This window comes from Lissotriton helveticus, chromosome 7 (assembly GCF_964261635.1).
Source record: "Lissotriton helveticus chromosome 7, aLisHel1.1, whole genome shotgun sequence".
Classification (NCBI taxonomy): Eukaryota; Metazoa; Chordata; class Amphibia; order Caudata; family Salamandridae; genus Lissotriton; species Lissotriton helveticus.
The window spans coordinates 1,947,520,126-1,947,543,097 of record NC_136068.1 but is presented as its reverse complement, the minus strand read 5'-3'; the positions used below and the strand labels follow the sequence as shown (position 1 = coordinate 1,947,543,097).

General features: G+C 43.3%; 1 pseudogene; it reads right to left on the bottom strand.

Annotated features, from left to right (window-relative positions):
• LOC144770006 (uncharacterized) overlaps positions 1–22,972 on the bottom strand; it is a 129,272-nt pseudogene that overhangs the window by 35,836 nt on the left and 70,464 nt on the right.

The following is a 22,972-nucleotide window of genomic DNA, read 5'->3' as shown; positions in this document are numbered from 1 at the left end:
CAGGTACAGAGAGGAACCAGGGAGGAGGGATAGACAGGTCAGAGAGACAGAGGACGGAAGGAGGGATAGACAGGTGCAGTGAGATAGAGGGAGGGAGAAGCAGAGAAAGAAAAAAGAAAGGGAGAGAACCAGTAATAGAGAAAGAGAGTGAAATCGATAAATGAATAAAGAAGAGGGAGAGAGTTGGCAGAGATAGTGGACGCGAGAGAGAACGAGTGTCAGAGAGGAAGAGAGAGAGAAAACGAGAGGAGTCCAGATCAACTGATGAAGTGGTTCATGCAACAAAGTGTTGAAGTGTTTGTTGTGATCTGAGAGTGACTCCTCTGTGTGGGTCTGGCAGCAGAATATTGAGGAATAAATATTGTCTGACAAAGATATTTGGGCCAGATGTCGGTAGGCATTTACCGGTCGGTAACGGCCGAATTCGGCCGTTACCGACCGGTAAATGGAAATTGAGATGTAGGGGGCAGTTTTTACAGAAGCGGTAAATTTACCGATCGGTAAATTTACCGATTCTGTAAAATACCGAATCGGTATTTTTACCGATTCGGTAGATTTGAGATGTAGGTGGGACTCTTCTGAGTCCCACAAGCCTGACAAAATCGGTATTTTACCATCAAATCCAAGTTGATGGTAAAATACCGATTCCGGTGTGCATGCACATGTGTGCATGCACACCTGTGCCATATGACAGGCAGACCTGCCCTTAGGGCAGGTATGCCTGCCACATGGCACCCGAACCTGTTTTGGGGGTGCTAGAGGGTGTCAAAGTGACACCCCCTGCACCCTTGCTGAACTCGGTATTTACCGAATCTGTAAATACCGATTCGGTAATGCACATTGATTCCTATGGGCTTCAATGCCCATCGGAAGCAATGGGCATTACCGATTCGGTATTTACAGAATCGGTAAATACCGAATCTTAACGATTCGGTATTTACCGATTCTAAAATACCTACATCTCCCCTCCTCTTTTTTACCACTTCTTAAATACCGATTCGGTATGAATCGGTATTTAAGAAGTGGTAAAAAAGTTTTACCTACATCTGGCCCATTGTGCCTTAAGAATAACACATTAGAGTCAGAAAATCTACACTCAGAGAGATTCACTTTTTGTAAATGATATTTTAGACACTATATTAAAGTCAGGCGTTATTTATGTCAATGGCACTGACACACAACCCTCTGTGTGTTTGTGTCTCTGCACAGCTGTGGATAGAAGTGCTGTCCAAGGTAACACAAGAGCATCAGCAGTGCTGGAGGTACCACAGACCAGGGAGGAAGGACTGTGAGGGGTGTGAGCTTGAACAGACTAGTACATACAACATAACATGCTAGGAACATATTTACATGTCAGAGTGTAAGGTGGGAGGGTGTGATGCAGGGGCGTACCTACCAAGCGTACAGCAGGTGCCGTGGCACCGGGCCCAGGGCTTTGAGTGACCCCAAGTCTGTGACCCTCTGCACTACAATTGTAGCTGCTTCAGAGCTCTTGGCATCCTTGCTACACCACTGGTATGAGGCAGATATGTTCATCGAGCTGCACTCAGTGGTAGTAAGAAGCCTGCACTTACCACTACTACCCCAGACTGCGTCATCCCTGCGTCATCAACCCCCGCCCTCACTTTCAGCATCTCCTGTCCCAGAGTGACGTCACCAACATGGCTGAATCCCAACACACATGAATATGGCATGCACCACAACATGCAGAGACAAGAGATGAAAGGGTGTTTACCTGGACGGAGGCAGAGAGAGGTTTTCAGAAGAGAGCGCGGAGGATTCTGGGAAGACCCTGGACACTCTCCAGCCTCGTCTGGGAGCCCAGCACAGCTCTGCACCCTGGGGCTGTAGAAGACTGCTCTCTCCACTGCAAGGGGGAGAGGAGAGAGAGAGAGGGAGAAAAAGAGGGAAAGAGAGAGGAGAGAAGGGGAGAGGGAGAGAGAGAGGGACCCGGAGAGAGGGGAGGTAGGGAGAGAGAGGAGGGAGAGAGAGGGGGAGAGAGAAAGAGTCAATAAACAGGAGAGATTAATTGAGTAAAAAAGGGGGTTATTTGTTTTCTGGTCCAAACTTCAGGGCCCCAACTCACTTCACTGACAATAACCAAGAATTACCTCAGCCCTTTCCACCCTGGAGTAGTGCAGTGGTAACAGGCTTTACATATGTTTAGCTTCAATGAGCTGTTAATGGTGTGTGTCTTTCTTATCCATCACAAGATGCATAATTCTGCACTTCTGCACTTCTGACAGTGCCCCCTTCTGTGCATTTACATCAGAGAGTTGGAGACTCAATTACTGTCAGGCAGAGGCTGAAACCTTTAAAACTCTACTCTTAAAATATAAGGCAGACATCGTGGAGAGAAAGTCAGCTTTCTATGAGGGAAGAATTAGGGAGGCGATTAACATACAGCGAGAGACCTTTGTGATATTAAGGGAACTCACGCAGCGGGGTGGGAAGATTTCTATGAGTGATCAACCAGACTGTGACTCTTTCCAAAGTTTCTTTCTTCAGAAAGTACAGGATATCATTACTGATATCAATGCACGGCCAGTTACAACTATGCTGCCCAGTCTGGTGGCTCAGGTGCCGTCTAGGTCTATGAATAGCTTTCCCCCCATCGACGACAAGCGCTTAGCGGAACTTGTTGGACAATTCAAATCAGGCTCTAACACAGATCCATGCCCCCCAAGAATCTTTAAAGCGGCCTTGCCAGCCATCCAGCCCCAGGTGCTGAGTCTACTGAACAACTCACTGGAAGCAGGCTATCTTCCAACTCAGATGAAGGAAGCCAGGGTCTCCCCACTTCTAAAGAAAGCAGGAACGGACACGAAGGCTTTAAAAAACTATAGGCCTATCTCGCAGCTACCATTCCTGAGTAAGATCCTAGAAAAACACGTCCTGGGCACATTAGCCGGTCATCTGGAGGAACACCATCTCCTTCATGCCAGGCAGGCTGGGTTTCGGCCCCAACATAGCACAGAACTAGTTATGGCCTCGGTCGCCGACGAGCTGAGAGCCAGGGCAGACAATAAACAGCCATGCGCCCTGATTCTTTTAGACTTGTCGGCGGCTTTTGATACGGTCAGCCACACCATCTTGCTGGACCGTATCGCGAAGTTGGGGATCAAAGGCCAGGTGCTTAAGTGGCTGGAATCCTTCCTGTCAGGACGAACTCAGAGAGTGCAGCTGGAAGACCAGTTGTCTGGGATTAGTGATGTGACATGGGGTGTGCCCCAGGGGTCGGCACTATCCCCCCTGCTCTTTAATATTTAATTACAACCGCTGGTGGAGGAGCTTATGCATAGGAATTACGAAATTTTCAATTACGCAGACGATACCCAGCTATTGGTTCAGCTGGAAGACACCAAAGAGGCCCAGGAATCAGTGAGGAACTTGCTCAGTTTCACGGTCAACTGGATGACTAACAATCTGTTGAAAGTGAATGCTGATAAAACGGAGGTGCTGGTGATCAGCAATCGAGGGAATCCCTGGGGTGACCTGTACTGGACCCCAGACCTAGGAACAACCCCTACCCCTGGGATGGTGGTAAAAAGCCTGGGTCTGAGGATCGATGCAGACCTCTCAATGGCCCCTCAAGTTTCAGCTGTGGTTGGCTCGTGCACAGGTGTGTTGAGGCAATTACGAAAGTTAGTCCCCATCTTATCAGCCTCCACCCTGCAATCGATCGTATCTGCCACAGTTATCTCAAGACTTGACTATGGCAATGCCTTATACCTCGGCTTGCCACAGAAGCTGTTGAGGAAGCTGCAGGTAGTACAGAACGACGCAGCAAGGCTGATCTTCTCCCTGCCCGGAAATTCGCACGCAACCCCCCTGCTCCAGAAGCTGCACTGGCTACCGGTGAAATTCAGAGTTCAGTTTAAGTGTCTCTGCGTGGCCCATAAGGCACTCTTCGGGAAAGCCCCAAAGTACATTAAGCAACGTCTGAAGAGATATGTTCCTGGCAGATCTCTGCGCTCGGGAAAAACTTTCAATTTGATCCAACCCAGGTTTAAGTAAAAAACCAGAGGAGGCAGGGCCCTGTCTGTGCTTCTCCCGCAACTGTGGAATGAGCTCCCGGCCACTCTGAAGGAAGAACCACAGCTACTACCCTTCAGAAAAAAACTGAAAACCCACCTATTCAGAAAGGCAATGACTCCAGCTTAATTGGGGGGATAGCTGAGGGCTTGGGGTAACAGTGTGTTATGTTCTTCTGTTAAGCGCTTAGAGACCGGCGGTGATCGGCACTATATAAACAATTTATAACATAACATAACATAACATAACATAGATGTAGAATGTTTGTTGGTAGTGAGCGCAGGAAGTTAAGACCTGGACCAAAAGATAAACTGGGTCTGGTTGAGAGTTTGTAGGCACCACATGAGGGGTAGTTCTCTCTCCTCCAAACTTCCGGTCTCCCCCTGATTCAGAGAGGGGCAGACCGTGAGGTCACCGTCAGTGGAGCCCCAGCTTACTCAGTGATGGAAAGGTTCATCTGACGGTAGGTGCCATGAGAGGAAGGGCATTACACACCCGCACTGTTTAGAGTGGAGAGATGAATGTCCTTTTTCCCTCTCCATCACCACCTGGCGGTGTGGCATAGAGGAGAGAGACAGGAATGACCCTCACACCTGAGGGAAAACCTCCAAGGTACGGGGGTCATTAGTTTTTGTTTTTTCAAGACAAACTCCCACTTTGGGATAATAATATATTAACAGTTTGGCAGATGGCCATCAAAATGAACGGCGCTGTCCCGCAGAGCTTTTGTAACTTAACAGCAACAGCTGTCGGCGGCTCCTTAGAGGTAAGACATGACCTTTGGACCAGATCTCATCCCTAAATCTGGAAGATGACAAAGGAAATGTCCTCCGCCACCCGAGTGTCATCAAACTTTAAATGATGCCCATAAAATGGACAGGAGTGAGTCCATTTCAAGCATAAAATGGGAAGGTAAAATACCTAAAACTGGTGTGATGGAAAGCAAGGGGGAAATATCCTGTACAGGAAAATATGAAAAGGCCAATTTGTTTCCAGCCGAGGTATATTTTTATGGGGATTTGTATCCTGAGCACAATTACACCTGCTGACCTGCCTTCTCGTAATCATAAATCAAAATATCCCATGGGTATCATATCAACCTAGTATACCTAACCTACTGTAACTAGCAAACCTAACATATCTAGCTACTGTATCTACCATACTTAAACTGCTAACCTAACCAGCTAGACCTCTCATACTTACCATACCAATATAACCTACCATGGCTAATCTACCACACCTACCCTACCACAACTAGCAGACCTACCATATCTATCTACTGTGTCCACCATACTTAACCTACTAATCTAACCTGCCATACCTCTCATACCTACCTAACCTACCATGGCTAATCTAACACACCTACCCTACCACGACTAGCAGACCTACCATATCTACCTACTGTATCTACCATGCTTAACCTACTAACCTAACCTGCCATACCTCTCATACTTATCATACCTACCATGGCTAATCTACCACACCTACCCTACCACAACTAGCAGACCTACCATATCTACCTACTGTATCTACCATACGTAACCTACTAACCTAATCAGCTAGACCTCTCATACTTACCATACCTATCTAACCTACCCTAGCTAATCTACCACACCTACCCTACCACAACTAGCAGACCTACCATATCTACCTACTGTATCTACCATACTTAACCTACTAACCTAACCTGCCATACCTCTCATACCTATCGAACGTACCATGGCTAATCTACCACACCTACCCTACCACAACTAGCAGACCTACCATATCTATCTACTGTATCTACCATGCTTAACCTACTAATCTAACCTGCCATACCTCTCATATTTATCATAGCTATCTAACCTACCATGGCTAATCTACCAGACCTATCCTGCCTGCGTGTCAGTTCAACCACACTTTACCAGCTGCGCTTCTCTTTGTATACATAATTATGCTCATGTTTAGGGTGTTACTCCTGGCAGCCATCTTTGATGCAAATAAAACCCTCTCATCTATGTAATTTGTAAAGGAGATGCTCCAGGTAATACAGTTTTGATTACATCAAGATGACGTCAGGTGTGCCACACTTTTGTAATAAATATAGAATGTTAGCAGTCTCGTTGTTCATTAGGATACTGTGAGAGGCAGAGGCCAGGGGCACGGACTCTGAAAATTGAAGGCAGGCAGGAGGGTGCAGAGGCAACAATCTGAGCACACTGGGCACGCAGGAAGGGCAGTGGCAGCACAATAGACTATGGAGGGCAGTGGGAAGGAGGCAGGGGCAACAAACCAACAATATAGGACTGGCAAGAGAGGCTGTGGCAATATAATAGACCATTGTGGGCAGAAGGAAGAGGCAGTGGTAGTACAACCATACCTGCCAACAGACCCGATTCAACCAGGAAACGTCCAATGGTTTTAAGCCCAAAATGGCTTTATTTGATCTGTTTTGTGCCTACAATCTCCTCTTTTTCAATGTAAGTCAAAGGGGAAAATCAATACGCCAGTTGTTTTCAACATCTCCCTCTTACCAAGTTCAAAATATTAGCAAGTATGGTACATTAGATCATGGAGGAATTGGGTTAGGGACATGGATAACAGAGGGCAGGAGGGACATGGAGAGGTGCACCAAACTGACCATACAGGGCAGGCATCAGGGTTTGCAGACGCACAATACACCACACAGGGCATGCGGGACGGGAGTGCAGCACAACAATCCATAGAAAGCAATAGGAAGGGGACGGGACTATGCACATGGACAACAGAGAACAGAGGGGAAAGAGGCAATGGCAGCTACCTGACCATAATGGACAGGCAGGAGAGAAAGCTGCAGCATAATGGACCATAATGGGCGGGGGGGAGGGATCAGGGGCATTACCATGGAACAGACAAGCCAGGAGGGAGGGAATAGGGGTCTGCACATAGAAACAGAGGGCTGGGGGCAAGGGGGCAGAGCAGGAGCAGCAAGCTGACCATAGAGGTCAGGCAGGATGGGCACTAGAAGCAAGACACACCATGGAGAGCAACAGTGAAACTATAATGGCATACTCACAAAATATAGAGGGAAGGCGGGAGGGGGTCAGGGGCAGCTAGCTGACCACACAGGGAAGGCGGAAGGGGCTGTGGCAGCACAGAAGACCATGCATGGCAAGCGGGCAGGTTAGTGGCAGCACAATGGCCATGATGGGCTAGAAGGAGGGGCAGGCGCATAAAGGAGAGAAGGGAGGGGTAGGAGCTGGGCACAGACAAGAGACTTCAGGGGAAGGGGCCTCACAACAGACCACGCGGGGCAGGCAGGAGGAGCAGTTGCAGCACAACAGACCAGAGAGGGCAGAAGGGTGTGGCAGTAAAATGGACCATGGAGGACAGTAGTAAGGGGATAGGGGCATGGAACGTGGACAGGCAGGGTGGAGGGTGGCAGGGACAGGTTACAGTCATCTGACAATGCTAGGCGGTGGGAGGGGAGTGGCAACTCAACAGAACACTCAGAGTAGATAGGAGGGGCAGGTCCATGGAACATGGTCGGCGAAAAGGATGGAGCAGGGGCGTGAACACAGACATTGGAGGGCTGAGGGAAGGAGAGTAGGGGCAGCAAGCTAAGCACAGAGGCTAAGCAGGAGGTCAATGATGGAGCATAGAATTGGGCAATGGAGGGCAGGAGGAGTGGACTGGTACATCATGCTAAATGGAGGGCAGTGGCAGCACATGAGACCATGCATGGCAGGAGGGAGGAGGCTAGTGCATGGATTCAGACAACAGAGGATAGGGAGGAGGTGGATGGGGCAGCAAGCTAACTGTTCAGAGAAGGCGGGAAGCCAAGTGACAGAACAACGGCCACACAGGGCTGTAATAAATGAGTAGGGGCGTGGACTTGGACAATGGATGCCTAGGTGGAGGGGAGGCAGGAGCAGCAAGCTTGGGTGGGGGCAGCACAATGCCAGGCCAGGCCCTGCTTCCAACCCCCCAGCATCCATTGTGATATGCATTTTACATAACATTAAAAAAACTAGAAATTTGCATGAAAAAAACAAAGATTACAGGGAAGATATAGTTAGACTCAGATTTCACTCACACAGAACCAGTGAAATTCAGCAGTTATAGTTACCTGAGCAAACTATAACTTATGCCCCCGCAATGTATTGCTAATGACCTCAGACATTACATCATTCAGGACATGGTCAGTCACATCACTCATGACAGCACTCATGACATCTCAAATGAGCTGTGAATTGAATTGAACTATAAGTGCTAGAAATGTATTTAGGGTTAGTGTGTGTATATTAACACAATAGGTTTCAGGGGTATTATAGTTAGGAATTATCATTTAAAAAACCTTTGAAATTCAATGAAAAATAACAGAGGTTTCAGGGGTGTTATAGTTAGAAATTAGCATTTAAAAAACCTCAGAAATTCACTGAAAAAACACAGGTTTCAGGGACGTTATAGTTAGTTGGACATTTCACTCATACAAAACCAGAGAAATTCAACTGTTAAAGTTAGTTGTGCTAACTATAACTCATGCCCCCACAATTCACTGCTGATAACGTCACATATTACATCACTCAAAACATGGTCAGTGACATCACTGATGACATCACTGATGACATCTCAAATGACATCACTGATGACATCACTGCTGACATCATCCACGTGATCATCTGTTCCACCTCCACACACCCTAATATAACATTTGATACACACCCTCTAAATACAGGCTACCGTTCTCAAAACCAAAGGCACATCAATACCAGTTTGTACATACCCACTCACTTCTTCATAGGTCTACACAAACATCCACTCACCTATGCAGTCACACATACACGCAGTCACTCATCAATATAGACACTGAAATATGCACTCATACACCTGTACAAATACTCACACACCTGCCACTCACTCATAGTTACTCACACACCTAGTCAGTCTTGCAAAAAACCAATCACACTTCCATTTACTCACCTATACAGGTATACACACCACCTCACTTATTCATGCAGATACTAACACATACTTACACTCTTCTACAATCACTGACACAGGCACACACTCATTCATACAGCCACTCTCACAATCACTCACTCTCACATACAGTCATTTATATAGTCCAACACTAACATATATTGCCTTTCACATATAGTTACTCACACATGTACCACCGTGATATCCGTTCACTCACAACACACCCATACAAACACTCGCCCACCCATATAGCCCTTCACAAATGCACTCTTGAAGTTGTACACCCAGTGAATCACCCACTCACACATCTATGCACAGAGTCACACACTCTATACCCACCCACACAGACACTCAGGTACCCATACAGATATTTATACAACCAATCAATAACTCATATAGACACTCATGTAGCTACTCACCAACCCATGCAGCCCCTTACACACCAACTGACAGACTGATACAGACATTCACACAGTGTAGTCACTAAACCAAGCATTCAGTAAGACACCTTTAATTACTCACTTATAAAGTCAGTCACTCACCTACTAACTCATACATTCAGACACTCATACATCCACTCATTCTTCAATACACTGTGTCATATAATTAATGTGGAATGATTATATGATAAAGGAGATCAAAATAATTGAAAGACAAAAACTACACGACCCACAATTCCTCCTGTGATGCAACAGGAAGTCACATGATGAGTATTTGAAAAAGTATATACTGTGTAACAAAGCGTGAGACATCAACCGTGATCAAGGTCTCGGATGAGACTGAAACGCGTTGGTTGAAGCGACGACCCGTGATATGTGAAAATAAAAGAATATATTGTGAAAGTGCCCGTGAGTGTGCCTCTATTCTTCTTGGAAAAGAAGGTTGAAAGTATATATTATGTCTTGGCTCCGCTGTGGAAGCTGCACCGCAAAAGAAGCGCCAGAGATCCGACGCCATTGAGCTGCACAGAAAGGGTATATATATATATATATTACCCACTGGCGGTCACCAGTAGGTGGTTATAGTTAGGACCTATTTTCCATAGGAACTCCGCAACATTTTACTTGGAATAACTTTGGCTCTGGTTGACGCATTTTAGCAACATTTTTAAAACTAACTAATGGCCAGTATCCTGGAAGTCTCGGAGTGATTCGCAAAGTGGAGGTCGAGGAAAAAGGGGGGTCCCAAAACATGTTTTCCCCATGCAATTTTCCATAAGAACTGTTCATCGTGGCTACAGCCTGAACTGATGAACGGAATTACACCAAATTTGGCAAAGAGGTAGTCCTTAGTTCAGACTCGTGCCTTTTGCTTAAATGGTGTATATCTGTTCAGTAGTTCCTGAGAAAATCACAATTAAAAGTACATATATCTAAGGCCGCAGTGGATCCGCGCATCCTGAGCGCACCCTAAGCGCACCATCCTGATCACATGCTGAATGCTAATTGGCTGTCAAGTGGTTGTCAACATTCAAAACCTGGAAGTGTTGGCAGCCATTTTGTGCCTCGGTAGATGTGAGGCTGAAAAAGTCAGTGGAACAAGAGTGCAAAACGTATAAAGGGGGTAGGGTAGAAATATCCTGACCTTCTAGACCTGCTTAGGGAGTCCTACAAGGACTCCCAGTGCTGAAAAATCCAGATTTTAAATAAAATGGAGCTTCTTTAATAATTAGCCCCCGGGGGGCAAATCCCTGGGGGCAAAGTTATACAATTTTATGGAGGGCCCAGAGGGTCCCCCAGCCCCAGGGACCACCACCCCCCGGGGCTACAAAATAAATGGTTTGGGGGTTCCATGGCTCCCCCCAGCAAAAGATGTGGATGGGGGCTCAACAGACATCTCCCAACGCCAGCTCCTACAGTGTCCCGGGGTGCCTACCCCCGGGACACTGCTGTTTCCTTTGAGAGGGCGGGAGTCTCAGGGCTCCTGCCCTCCCATACCAAACTTGGTTTGGATTTTGAAAGAGAGAGCAGGGGAACCTACTCTCTCTTTCAAAATCCAAACCAAATTGCTTTTCCACACGGGGAGCTGCATGTTAGCAGCTCCCCATGTGGAAAAGAAATGCCGGCTCCCGAAGTATGCGGGGAGCCGTCTGGGACCGTGGGGGCATTGGGGCTCCCCCGCGGCCACCAATGTTTTATATAAGACCAGGGGGATGGGGTCCCCGGGGATAATAGAAATTAGTGATAGGGGCTATTTTGTTTTTTGTGGTAAAATTAGGAATTGCGCACCCAGCACAGTGCTCAATGCTGCCCCCTAGTGTGCACATGTTGGATGCATGACTCCTAACATGTAGGGTGCGTGACTCCAGGGCATTTGGTGTACGACTTCTACATGTTGGGTGTACGACTCTGATGCGTTGGGTGTGTGACTCCAAGCCAAAAAAAATAATAATTTTGAGAAATACATCCAGCTTACGTGTTTAGATCTTGGGTGGCTCTTAAAAGAGCCCTTGTGTTTATTGAGAGATTTTGGTACCTACAAGTAAGTACCTATGCAGAGTCTAAAGTTGATGAGGAAGACTCTGTGACTCCCATCTGTATACTTTACACAATCTCTCCTGTAGATGCCATCCATATTGAAACGCAGATTGTTGTGGTAATAGGATTCCATCCTATAATCACGGAGAAAAGCAGAAACAGATTTATTGGCGTGTTTCCTTGCATTCTCAATCTGTGGACAAAATTGATTGGACCAGTTCCATTTCTGCTTTTGACATATGTTAGAATAGACAAAGGCAGTTTGGGCGAAAAGTTACATCAATTCTCTAAAGGTGTCCTTCATAAGCATTTCCAGATATACCTCAGTCAAAGTGCCTAGGTCATTGCCACCACAGTGCACAATGATAAGGGCAGGGTGTTGGAGATGCAACAAGGATTTAACCAATGGCATCAATTGGTGCCACTGTAATCCTCTCTGTCCGATCCATTAATGTCTACATTTGGCAAAGCTAGGTCTTTGTCCATGCCTCTATTTTCTGCATACCTTTGGCTCCAGAAAATATAGCTGTGTCCCACAATCCACACTCTAAGCACCTTGAAGGGAGGTCTGGATGCACTCAGAAGGTATCTGTATGTGAAATGGCAGTTTGAGAATTGATTAAGATGCAGTTTTGAAAAAAGAAAAGAAATGATTGGCTGTTTGAGAGCATTCTAGTCTGAAAAGTAGGTTGCATATTTCTGTTTTTTAAAAGCATGTTTCTTATTAGTTAAGAAAAACTGTTTGAAAGGAACATTACATAAGATAAGGGGATATTCTGAAAAGTCAAGCACACTTGCTATTTGGATTAGCATCATTGTGTGCTGAACTTGTGACCTGTGTGCTCAGTTAATTGGTCCATGAACTGTTACTTTGGCAACAGGCATTGAACAAATTGGGGGTAGGGTTCAAACTTATGTCAATTTTAAAGGGCTGAAATGTGTTAACTCTTGAAATATTGTGGGAAGCAATGTGATTTGATATTTGCATGTATATGTGTGCCGAATGAGAGGGAAAGTGTTGGACTTTGGCCCTTAGGGCAGGTTCACCCCTAGACTTTTTGCTTGAAATGGTGACCTGGAGATGGTGATTTTTGGATACTGCGCACTTTCACTGTGTCCCAGTGGAAAGTGCGTGCGCACTCTGAGTGCATGTGCTGAGCTAGGCCTGCCCGCCCATAGGAATGCATGGGGAATGTATGTGTCCCTGGTAGTTCCTGATGCGTGGGGTGTACAGGCTTGAGTCTGGTATGTGTGAACTCGTGAGAGTGAATGCTGTGAGATGGTGTATGCAGCATGTATGTGTCTAGTAGCGAAGCGCCATTTCTAGACATGGCTGTACGTGTGCTGTGAGGGTGCTGGCGTGTGATTGGCTGGAGCTGGCTGGGATGCCAGGCTCCAGGAAGTCTGTGTGGGTCTGCCCCGGTGGTGAGTGGGAGATTAGCATGAGTGATGTGTGGGAGGAGTGTACCTGTGTCCTGGATGGGCTGGGTTTTCCCCACACAATGCTGGCTCCGCCCCCCTGTGGTGTGACTGATGACCCAAGCCCTGCCAGTGAATAGAATGGGTGGTTGGGCCATCAAGAGTGCTCCAGAACCAGCTGCGACTGGTTCTGCCCCCACCCTGCACCTAAAGACAAAGGGAAAAGGTGTATAAAAGAGGGGCTGTGACCCCATGAAAATGTTCTTGTTTGCTGCTTGAATCTGCCAGGGGCGTGCTGCTGCTTGGGCTCAGGGATGGCTTGCCTCCCTGAGCCCTGCCCAGCCCCTGGCTTGCTGATGGACCCCTGAAGGACTTGCTGTTGCCCTAGCACCTGGGAGCGCCTTGGATTTCCCCTGTAGCGCTTGAGAGCGCTTTGTTGCCCCTCTAGCGCTGGGAGCGCTGAGATTGCCTGCCTAGCGCTTGGAAACGCTGGATTTTACCCCTAGCGCCTGGGAGCGCTTTTTGCTGCTGTTTAGCGCTTACGAGCGCTTATTTGTGCCTAGCGCTTGGGAGCGCTGTGGTCTGCAGAGGCCGGTGCCCACCCGGCATCCGATCGCCCCGTGTGGCGAGTTGACAGCGCGGGTGCCACCCCGCTTATTGCTGTGGTGTTGTGCCGATTTATTGATCTACGAGGGAGCCCACTCCTCGGATCATCTGGGAGCCCGCCTGCCTGCCTGAAACGGGCCGCCGCGCTGCCCGCGACGACCCGGAAGTGTTCCGGCCGGCCGGCCAATCAGAGCGCGGCCCCGGGAGAAGCAACCGGAAGTTCCGCCTCGCCGCCGGGAGAGGAGAGCCCAGCAGCGAGGAGAGCAGAGAAAAGGTGCCGGCAAGGCTCCGTCGCGGTGAGGAGAGCCCCGCCGCCCAGGAGAGCCCCGGGACCAGCGGGAGAGACCCGCCTCCGCTGGAGAGCCCAGCGCGAACCCGGTAGGTGCCTGCAGAAGAGGGGGGAGCGTCGGGACACATTGCCGGTGTCCGCCCCGCCCCCTCTCTGTAGCGCGACCTCGCGCCTTTGTGTTTTGAGCCTGAGGGCTCAGGGGGCACTTGTGAGCGACCCGAGTCCCCAAGAGGGGGACTCCAACCCGAGCCAGAGAGGCTCCACCGAGAGAAAGCACCTCCGCGTTTGTGGAGCCACGAGGTGCCCCGGGGGCACCAGTAGCGTTAGAGCCCAGCGAGGCTCTTGGCCAGCATTATTGCTTTGGGTCCCCAGAGCGAGGGACCCCCCAGCCCAGCGAGGCTGTACCTTTCTGTTGCTGGAGCCCTGAGAGGCTCAGCAGCCCCCCTTGCTGGTGAGAGAGCCTAAGAGAGGCTCACCAGTGTCACAGTTGTGGTTCTTTGAGCCCAGAGAGGCTCCAACTTTGCGCTAACTTTCCCTGCTCCAGTTGCCCAGCACTTTGTGGGCAACTGCCACGTTTAGGCCCTGACATTGGGACACCGGGACAGTCACAGGTGGTGACTGGTGAGTTTGGGGAAATTGGTATTTGTTCTGCACCTCTGAATGTATTGATTATGCGTCATGTGCCTTTACACCTCTGAATGTTACGGCATCATGTGTTTTGCTTACACCTCTGAATGGGTAGATTATTCATCATGTGTTCTCTTTGTCCTTTTACACCTCTGAATGTTACGACATCATGTGTGTTGCTTTTGCACCCCTACAGGTAGTGTGACGTGTAGGTGGTTGTTTTCTCCCTAGTACAGGTGGTGCTAGTGAGGCCCTGTTACCAGTAGTGACTGGTTGTATGCTATTACTGAAAGTATTGCTTTATTACTGAAGGTATTGCTTTATTTCTGAAAGTATTATTTCTGAAAGTGCTACTTCTGATTCCTGACAGTGGTCCAGGTGGCCCTGTCTTGTACATATCCCCTGTAAATTCTGCCCGTGCCTCTGGCACATTGTAAAGTGTGTGTTTTATCTAATGTGTTTTGGTGTAATACAAAGGCTATTCTTTTTATATAACCTTGTGTGGAGTTTCCTTTGTGGTGGGCCTTTGGTTGTTGTTGCTGGGGTGCGTGCGCAAATACTTAGCCTACATCGCCTCCAAGTTTAGCCTTGCTGCTCGCGCCACGTTACCTAGAGGGTGAGTAGGGGTTATCTTGGTGTGTAACTCCCTTGCCCTGACTTGGGTGTGGTGGTCTCTGACTGACTTTGGCGAAAGCCCTGGCCAGCCGGGGATCCCATTTCCAACAGAAAGTTTGTCAATTTTTGATTTTGCCAGGATCAGCACAGTACAGATATTCTGTGTAAGAAAATCTGGTGTGTGACTGACATAATTCCTAATCTACAAATCTATTTGAAAGGCGAGTTATTAATTTGTGAGGGGTTGTATGTGGTGTGTTTGTTTTTACTAAGATTAATTAATGTATTTCTCCTGGTAACGTCCAGGGAGTAGTCTTGGTTGTCTAGAATCACATTAAGAGACTGTGTTCATTTGGGAATAATTGTGAGAGAAGCATTTGGTAACTTCATATTTTTGTTGACAGGTAACTGCTTTAAAACTTGTAATGATGTAAAGTTTTAATAGTATTAGCAGCCAGTCATTGTTTATCTATTTGTAAAATGCGTAAGGCTTCCACAGTAGAGTGCACTTCTAAAATATGTGGAATGTGTGCAGTCATCTCACATGTTCCAGACTACTAAATGTTTTTGGGTAAAGTGCAAGGGATACTGTTATTTGTCTAGAAACACACTGTGAGTCAGTGTGCATTTGAGAAAATTGTGAGAGAAGCATTTAGTTGCTTCTTGTGTTTGCAGACACATAAGTGCTTAAAAACCTTTATTGTTGTCAAGTGTTGATAGAATTAGAAAATAGTCATTGCTTATGTATTTGTAAAGTGAGTTAGGCTTTAACAGTAAAATGCAGTACTGAAATTTGTGGTATGTGAGCAGTCACCTTAGTATTTATAGATCAGTAAATGTGTTTTGATACAGTCCAGGGGATAGTGTTGATTGTCTATAATCACACTGTGAGTCTGTGGACATTTGGGAACCGTTGTGAGAGAAGCGTTTGGGTACTTCATGTGTTTACAGATATATAACTGGTTAAGAACATATTCTGTTGCCACGTTTTAGTAGAATTAGAAAGCAGTCATTGCTTATGTATTTTAAAATGTGTCAGGTTTGTACTCTAAAGTGCAGTAATGAAATATGTGAAATGTGTGCAGTCATCCTAACTCTTCTAGACTAGTGAATAGTGTTGCTTGTCTAGAATCATACTGTGAGTGTGTGTGCATTTGTCAAGCATTGTGAGAGAAGCGTTTGGTAACTTCATGTGTGCTTGTACTGCTGTAATCATTCAGTCATTATCCAAGTACTCATGCAGCGATTCAGGGACTTAGCACATGTACTGCTTCAATCTGCTATGTACTGTGCATGTAGTGATGTAACCACCTTCACACTTGTGTTTTAGGCCTACAATTCCCCAGTCAATATCCATATACTAATACATTCACTAAAATAAAACTCAATCAATTATGAATTCACCCAGTGTCTCTCCTTATATTACTGTAATCATTTAGTCAGTTTCCACGTACTCATGCAGTGAGCCAGGTTTTAGGGCATGGAGTGCTTCAAACTCCTATGTACTATGCATGTAGTGCTCTAATCACCTTCACACTTATATTTAATGTCTACAATTCCTCAGCAAGTATCTATATAGAATGTGTTTATATAGTAATAGAAAAGTATAATTTGTAAAGTTATTAATATACATTTATGTTTATATTTTTACAGAGATTGTTTATCATCATTAAAATAAAGTCACCATGCCTGAAAAATCAAGAAAGAGAAAAAAAACTAAAGGACAGTTACTTGAAGAAAACTCAACAACAAGTATTGAATGACCAACATAAGTGGTTAAATAGACAAAATCTTCTGGTAAGACCACTAAGGAATTTATTAAAAATCTTTATAGGCCCAGAAAGAATGTTCAGAATGTTGAAACCACTGACAATGCTTCAACCAGAAGAAATAAAAAAAAATAATAGGAAAGGAAAAAAAGCAAATGTAGTCAAAAGATTCACCATATGGTAAAGAAGACAACATCAGTATAAAGAGATATGCAAAAAAATATTTTACAATAGAGTAATACATAATTTGCTGAAAGATATGAAGAAATATAAAACGAGAGCACTATTTTATAAAAAGAAGTATATTGAACTCATTGTTGAAAAGGCTTTTGAAGTAAAAAGGAAACTATTCATTTTAATTTTAAACATAATTTGATCACTAGCTAAACCAATTCATTTAACAAAGGCCAAAAATAAGAGGAAAAGAGTAATTAACAGAACTCATTTTTGTGATGTTTTTTGGGGGGAATAGAAAAACAGTTCAAGTTCAGAGCCTTTCTTTAATGAAGAGAGTTATTTTCAGACCAATGATTTGTTACATGCAGTTGACACTAGTGGAAGAGCTTATGATGTTAGAAATGGTTGTCCAATTGAGAAAGAGAAAATGGTTCCCAGGAATGCAGAAGAAATGATAGCTGATGAAGTTCTCAGCAGACATCCCAAAGCTCCAGTGTACACTTGGGATTGCAGTAGTATTTGTAGTGTACAACAAGAATCTATTGATCTTTAATGCAATTTCTTATGAGAATATACTAAAAAAGTGTTAAATAAAAGATTAAGGTGTTGCAAGGACTAGTCCCTTGCAGGGTGAGAAAAATACTGGTTTGCAAGGTAATTCTCTGGCTTGTCTTTCTAGAAAAGTATGTCAAAGTATTTTTCACCATTTCAGGATGTTAGCAGTACATCATACTCAAATGCGGAAGTTAGTCAGAACATTGTATTATGCAAAAAGTCTAGTACTAAAGTTAAATGAGTTGAACAATGCTCTTTTGCGTGGATCAGTATCAGATGTAAAGAAGATTTGTGATGAAATTGAGTTTTGTTACTTTGGTCCTCAACAAGAGAGTGTAGAAACTGATGCATTAATAGAAGAAAATGTTGAAGAGAATGTGGAACATACTATTACAAAAAATGTTGATGATCAATTTACAAAGTTTAAGGTGATTTCACGTGAAAGGTCAACTTTTCCTGTATTTGTTGTAGGCGAACTCACAATAAAAATCTGACTAGGAGTGTTGATCTGTATTTAAAAAGTGAAAGACAAAATAATGATATAAGGAAAGAATTTGCAAATTATTTGTTGGTAGAAAATTGTTCTGATTTGGGTTCTGATCAGCGTATTTGTAAACAAATTAGATGAGAATATAATGCCCACTAGAGCTGCCCATAATAATATAGAGTTGGTTGCTATTCCTCCAGAACTGATAGATTTGAATACCTATGAGTCTATTCTCATTCAATGTGTGCACCCGTTTCAGGCTATTGTTCGTATGGAGCTTAAAACAGGTAAATTGCCTTCTTAAGATTTATAAAGAGGATTGAAAGGAAGAGTTGTATATTTACCATTAGATTTAAAGAAAAATATTGAAACTATTGGTGTAGAGAGTGTAAAAAATTAACCACTAGTTATTCTAGTTAATGACGTTCCTACTAAAAGTAAGAAAATCTGGCAGGAGTTAGTGGATGTTGGAAAAGTGCAGAAGGCAACTTTGTATTTGGTAAAAAACAATAAGTACTAAAAAAATGTGTATATGGAAGAAGAAGAAATGCTTTTAGCAGAAGATACTGAAACGTCATGTGGACTAATTGAAAAATTGGACATGTCAAGAAGAGAAGAAATCTATGAACATTACAGTGTACATCCTCTTAATTCAAAAGAAGTGATGGGACTACTATTGAGGTATTCCAAATGAAAAAAGCAAAGGGAAGTCCCATGAGTGTATGGGAAGAGAGCTTGGAAGCTCGTTTTTTTCCGCAGTTGTTACCAACAGGAAAAGGAGGACGATATGATAAACGGCCTGTGCAGATTCCTGCATCTTAATATCGGACAACAAGATTGTAGGCAGAAGATCCAAGATTTCGACAATGTATCCCATATATATTTCATCTTTTGTTGGAGAGTGATTAATCTGGACTTTGATATGCAGTTAATAAAATATTGAACATAGGACTACATCTGCCAAATGTTTCTGCAAAAGATTTCATGGATAAAGCGCACCAGAGAGATGATCATTTAGAATCTCGGCTGAATAATCTGATGGCATGTCAGCGTTGGACTAATGAATATTGGTACCGTCGTCATGGAGAACTTTAATGTATGCTAAGGAACTTAGGAACTCCTACATGGTGCCTTACCCTAAGCTGTGCTGAGTGCGCTTGGGATGATTTACTTGAATTTCTTCAAAAGGCAAATTACAATATAAAAAATATTGAATACAAGACACCAGGAGAAGTGTGCTCTTTGGATCCTGTTAATGTATGCAGATATTTCAATCATAGATTTGAAGCTATGATGGCTTTTATCTGCAATAAAAAAAACTCCTCTTGGAGAAGTTGTGGATTTGTTTAGGAGAAATGAGTAACAAGCAAGAGGGGCTCCTCATATACATATGCTTTTATGGATCAAGGATGCCCCGAAATTCAGAACAGATTCAGATGATACTTTTTTGTCTTTTATTGAAGAATATGCTAAATGTGCTATACCCAAAAGCATAACAATTTAAGACAACAAGTCCTACGATTCCAAAGCCATCGATGTGGAAAATACTGTAGACGAAAGTACAAGTCTAAGGATAAGTTCTATATCAAATGTCGTTTTGCATTTCAACGTCCTGTAATATCCAAAGGAAGAGTGAACAGTTTTATGTCAGGTATGTGACATGCCAGCACAAGAAAGTCTCCAAAAAATACCTACAATTTGAGAAGAAGCGAAGAATCAAAATACATAAGTGATTACAATCCAGTTATTCTGTCCATGTGGAATGCCAACATGGATATTCAGTACGTTGCGGACAATTCCATTCCTGTTGCTCGATACGTAACATCCTACATTACAAAATCAGAAAAAACGGAATTGTAAGAAATGTTAGAAGAAATCTCTCACGAGAAGAGTCTAAGAAGTTATACAGTTTCAGTTTAAAGATATTATCCCCTCGAGAAATCGGAGTGTATGAATGCTCAGATCGGTTACAATCTGCAAGTCTATACCCCAAATCTAAAAGAATCATTTGGGTGAGTTTAGGTCTTGCTGCAAGGCGAAATCGAGTACTTAAATCTGTACCAGAAATTGAATATTTAGCAGAAAAAGATCCCTAAAGTACAGATATTTTGGAAATAAATATGTTGGACACATATTACCCAAACAGAAGTCATCATCTTGAGAATATGTGTCTCTATGAAGTGCTGCAAAACTATACTTTTAAACGGAATATTACAGAGAACATCAATGATGGAAAATATGGAGTTAGTGGTTCCGAAGGATGTTTGGTGAAACAAACGAAAGGAAATTTGATGAATCACAGGAAGCTGAGTTGTGACACTGCCGATAAAAGGGAATTTGACTATTTAGCCCTTTTGCAATTGTTCAAACCGTGGCGTTCAGAATTGGAATTACTTGGAGAATTTCAGAGCTATGAAGATTCTTTCAATGCTTGTAAAGATACCATCCAATGCACTGTTTTTGCAAATTATGTAAAAATGTTGAATGATGAAATTGATCAAGAAGCTATTATTGCAGCAGAGATTTCTAGAGACAGTTCTTAAGACAGTCAAAGTTCTGCTTGCTGATTCAAGATCCACTAGGATAACCACTTGTTGAAAATGAAGCAGCAATCATGAATGAGGTGGAAACAGCAATGCATCAAGCTCAGGAAGATGTAATGGACTTAGTAAACTTGGAATAACAACTACATGTTGAACAGAAAGACATATATCAGTAAGTGAGAGAACAGATTGACCATGGATTTCTTCATGAAAAGAAAGAATGCACATGCACATCATTTCAACATATCCGAATGTATGTGAGTCAACCAGCTGGAACAGGAAAAGTTTCTTAATTAAAGTAGTCACCCGTTATCTACAGAAAACAACTGAGACATATTTGTCATGTGTTGTAACTGCTCCAACTGGGTTTGCAGCACACAACATTAAAGGAATTACATTACATTATTTACTGATGCTAGCTGTGGAGCATGAAAACAAATTTGAATATCACAAGCTTTCTGGAGACGCTTGTTGTGAAGTTTCAAGAGTGCTGAAGAAACTGAAACTTCTGATTATTGATGAGGTAAGCATGGTCTCAAACTTGATGCTTGCTTTAGTGCATTTAAGAATGCAGCAAATTCTTAAAACTGAATACGACATGTTCTTTGGAGGAAAGCATGTCATAGTTTTCGGAGATATACTGCAACTTACTTCCGTAAAAGGACAACCAGTATTTAAAACACTTGCGCATGAAGACACCAAAAAGTCTCTGGGTAGTGTTGGAAACGTGAATATTTGGTCATATTTTGAATACGAAGAACTCATTACAAATATGCGACAGGCAAATTATGTTGATTAGGGAACTATTCTTCAAGATATAAGAATTGGAGTACTGACAGAACATGGCAAACAAGCTTTGCAGAGTCGGTTACTTTCCAATGTGTTTCCAAATGAAAATATAGTTCCTGAGAAAATATATATGAAAATTGCAGAAAACAAATCTGTAATCTGCTTAATGCCAACATTGCGTGAATATTCTATATTCAACAAACAACTTTTGAAGCTGAAAAATGAAGAAATAATAAAAATGGAAGCCATTGATAAAATAGAGCATGAAGGAATCACTATTATTTTGACAGAAAAGTTGAAAACAAAATTAGATTCTTTAGAAAAATCGAAATCTAAAACTGCTGGTTTAGAAAAGAATCTATATGCATGTAGAAACTGTTGGGTAATTTTAAGGCGTAATTTGGATGTAGAAAAAGTTTTAGTTAATAGAGCAATGTGCAAAGTTGTAGATTTTGTTTATCATCCGAATAAAGATGGTATTGAATTTGTTTTAATTAAATTTGATCAAATTGAAGAAGTGAAACAAATTGGTAGTTGTTCAGTTAGTTTTTTTTGCTTGTTAAAGATTTATATGTCCGAAGATAACAGTTTCCAGTTTCTTTGGCATATGCAGTGACTATTCATAAATCTCAAGGTTTAAATGTAGACAGTGCTTTGGTGAACATTGGAAGTACTGTGTTTAAAGAGGATAGGGCATATGTTGCTTTGTCGTGAGTCAGAACTTTATCTGGTTTGATTTTGATTGATTTTGATGGCACAAAGGTTACTGCAGATGCAAACTGTGTAAAAGAGTATATTAGGTTAAGAAGAGTGTATGCTCCCAAATTAGGTCAATATCCTGTATTTAAAAAGCGTGTGATAGGTCGAAAAAGAAGGTATGAGAATATCTGTAGTGAAGGTATAGAGAAGGAAAAAAACAAGTTATTGCAAGCAAAAAGAAAAAGAGCACGGTTGAAGAGATTGTTGGTTATCAGTTTGAAAATAGTTCAGATGTCAACTGCTATGCCAATATAGTGGTCAGTGTTTTTTTTTTCTAGAAGGTTTGCAACAGCAAATTATGGAGAATCGGGAAAAAGGATTTTGTTCCTTGTTGCATTCTGTTTATGAAAAATTGTGAACTGATAAAAGTAAAATACAAAGCATTTGTGATATTCGTAATCTGTTGGATGTATGTTCTGGTTCTACACAATTTACGCAGAATATCCAACAAGATGTTCAGGAATTTCTAATGTATATGCTTACCATATTCGAAAATGAAGCGATAGAAATTGAAAATCATTTTGGCCTTTGTTATAAATGGGAACATCATCGTGAAAATTGTATGTCTACATGTACCACTAACATAGACACTGACATATTTATATATTTGGCATTAGCAGACTGTAAATCAGTGTCTTTCAATAAACTAGTCAAAGCAGCAAATAAAAACATGGAGTGTAGCCAATACAAATCAGAAATTGTATCAACATTACTTATACAAAGATATGGACAGTATATAATTTTAATGATGCAATGTTGTACAGCTGATGGAAGAAAATTGGACACTTAAATAAAATATTTTGTAGCAAGTCAACTATCAATATCAGGAAGGACTTTTGTAGCAGTAGCAATAATTGTTCATGATGGTCCTTCCACAACATCTG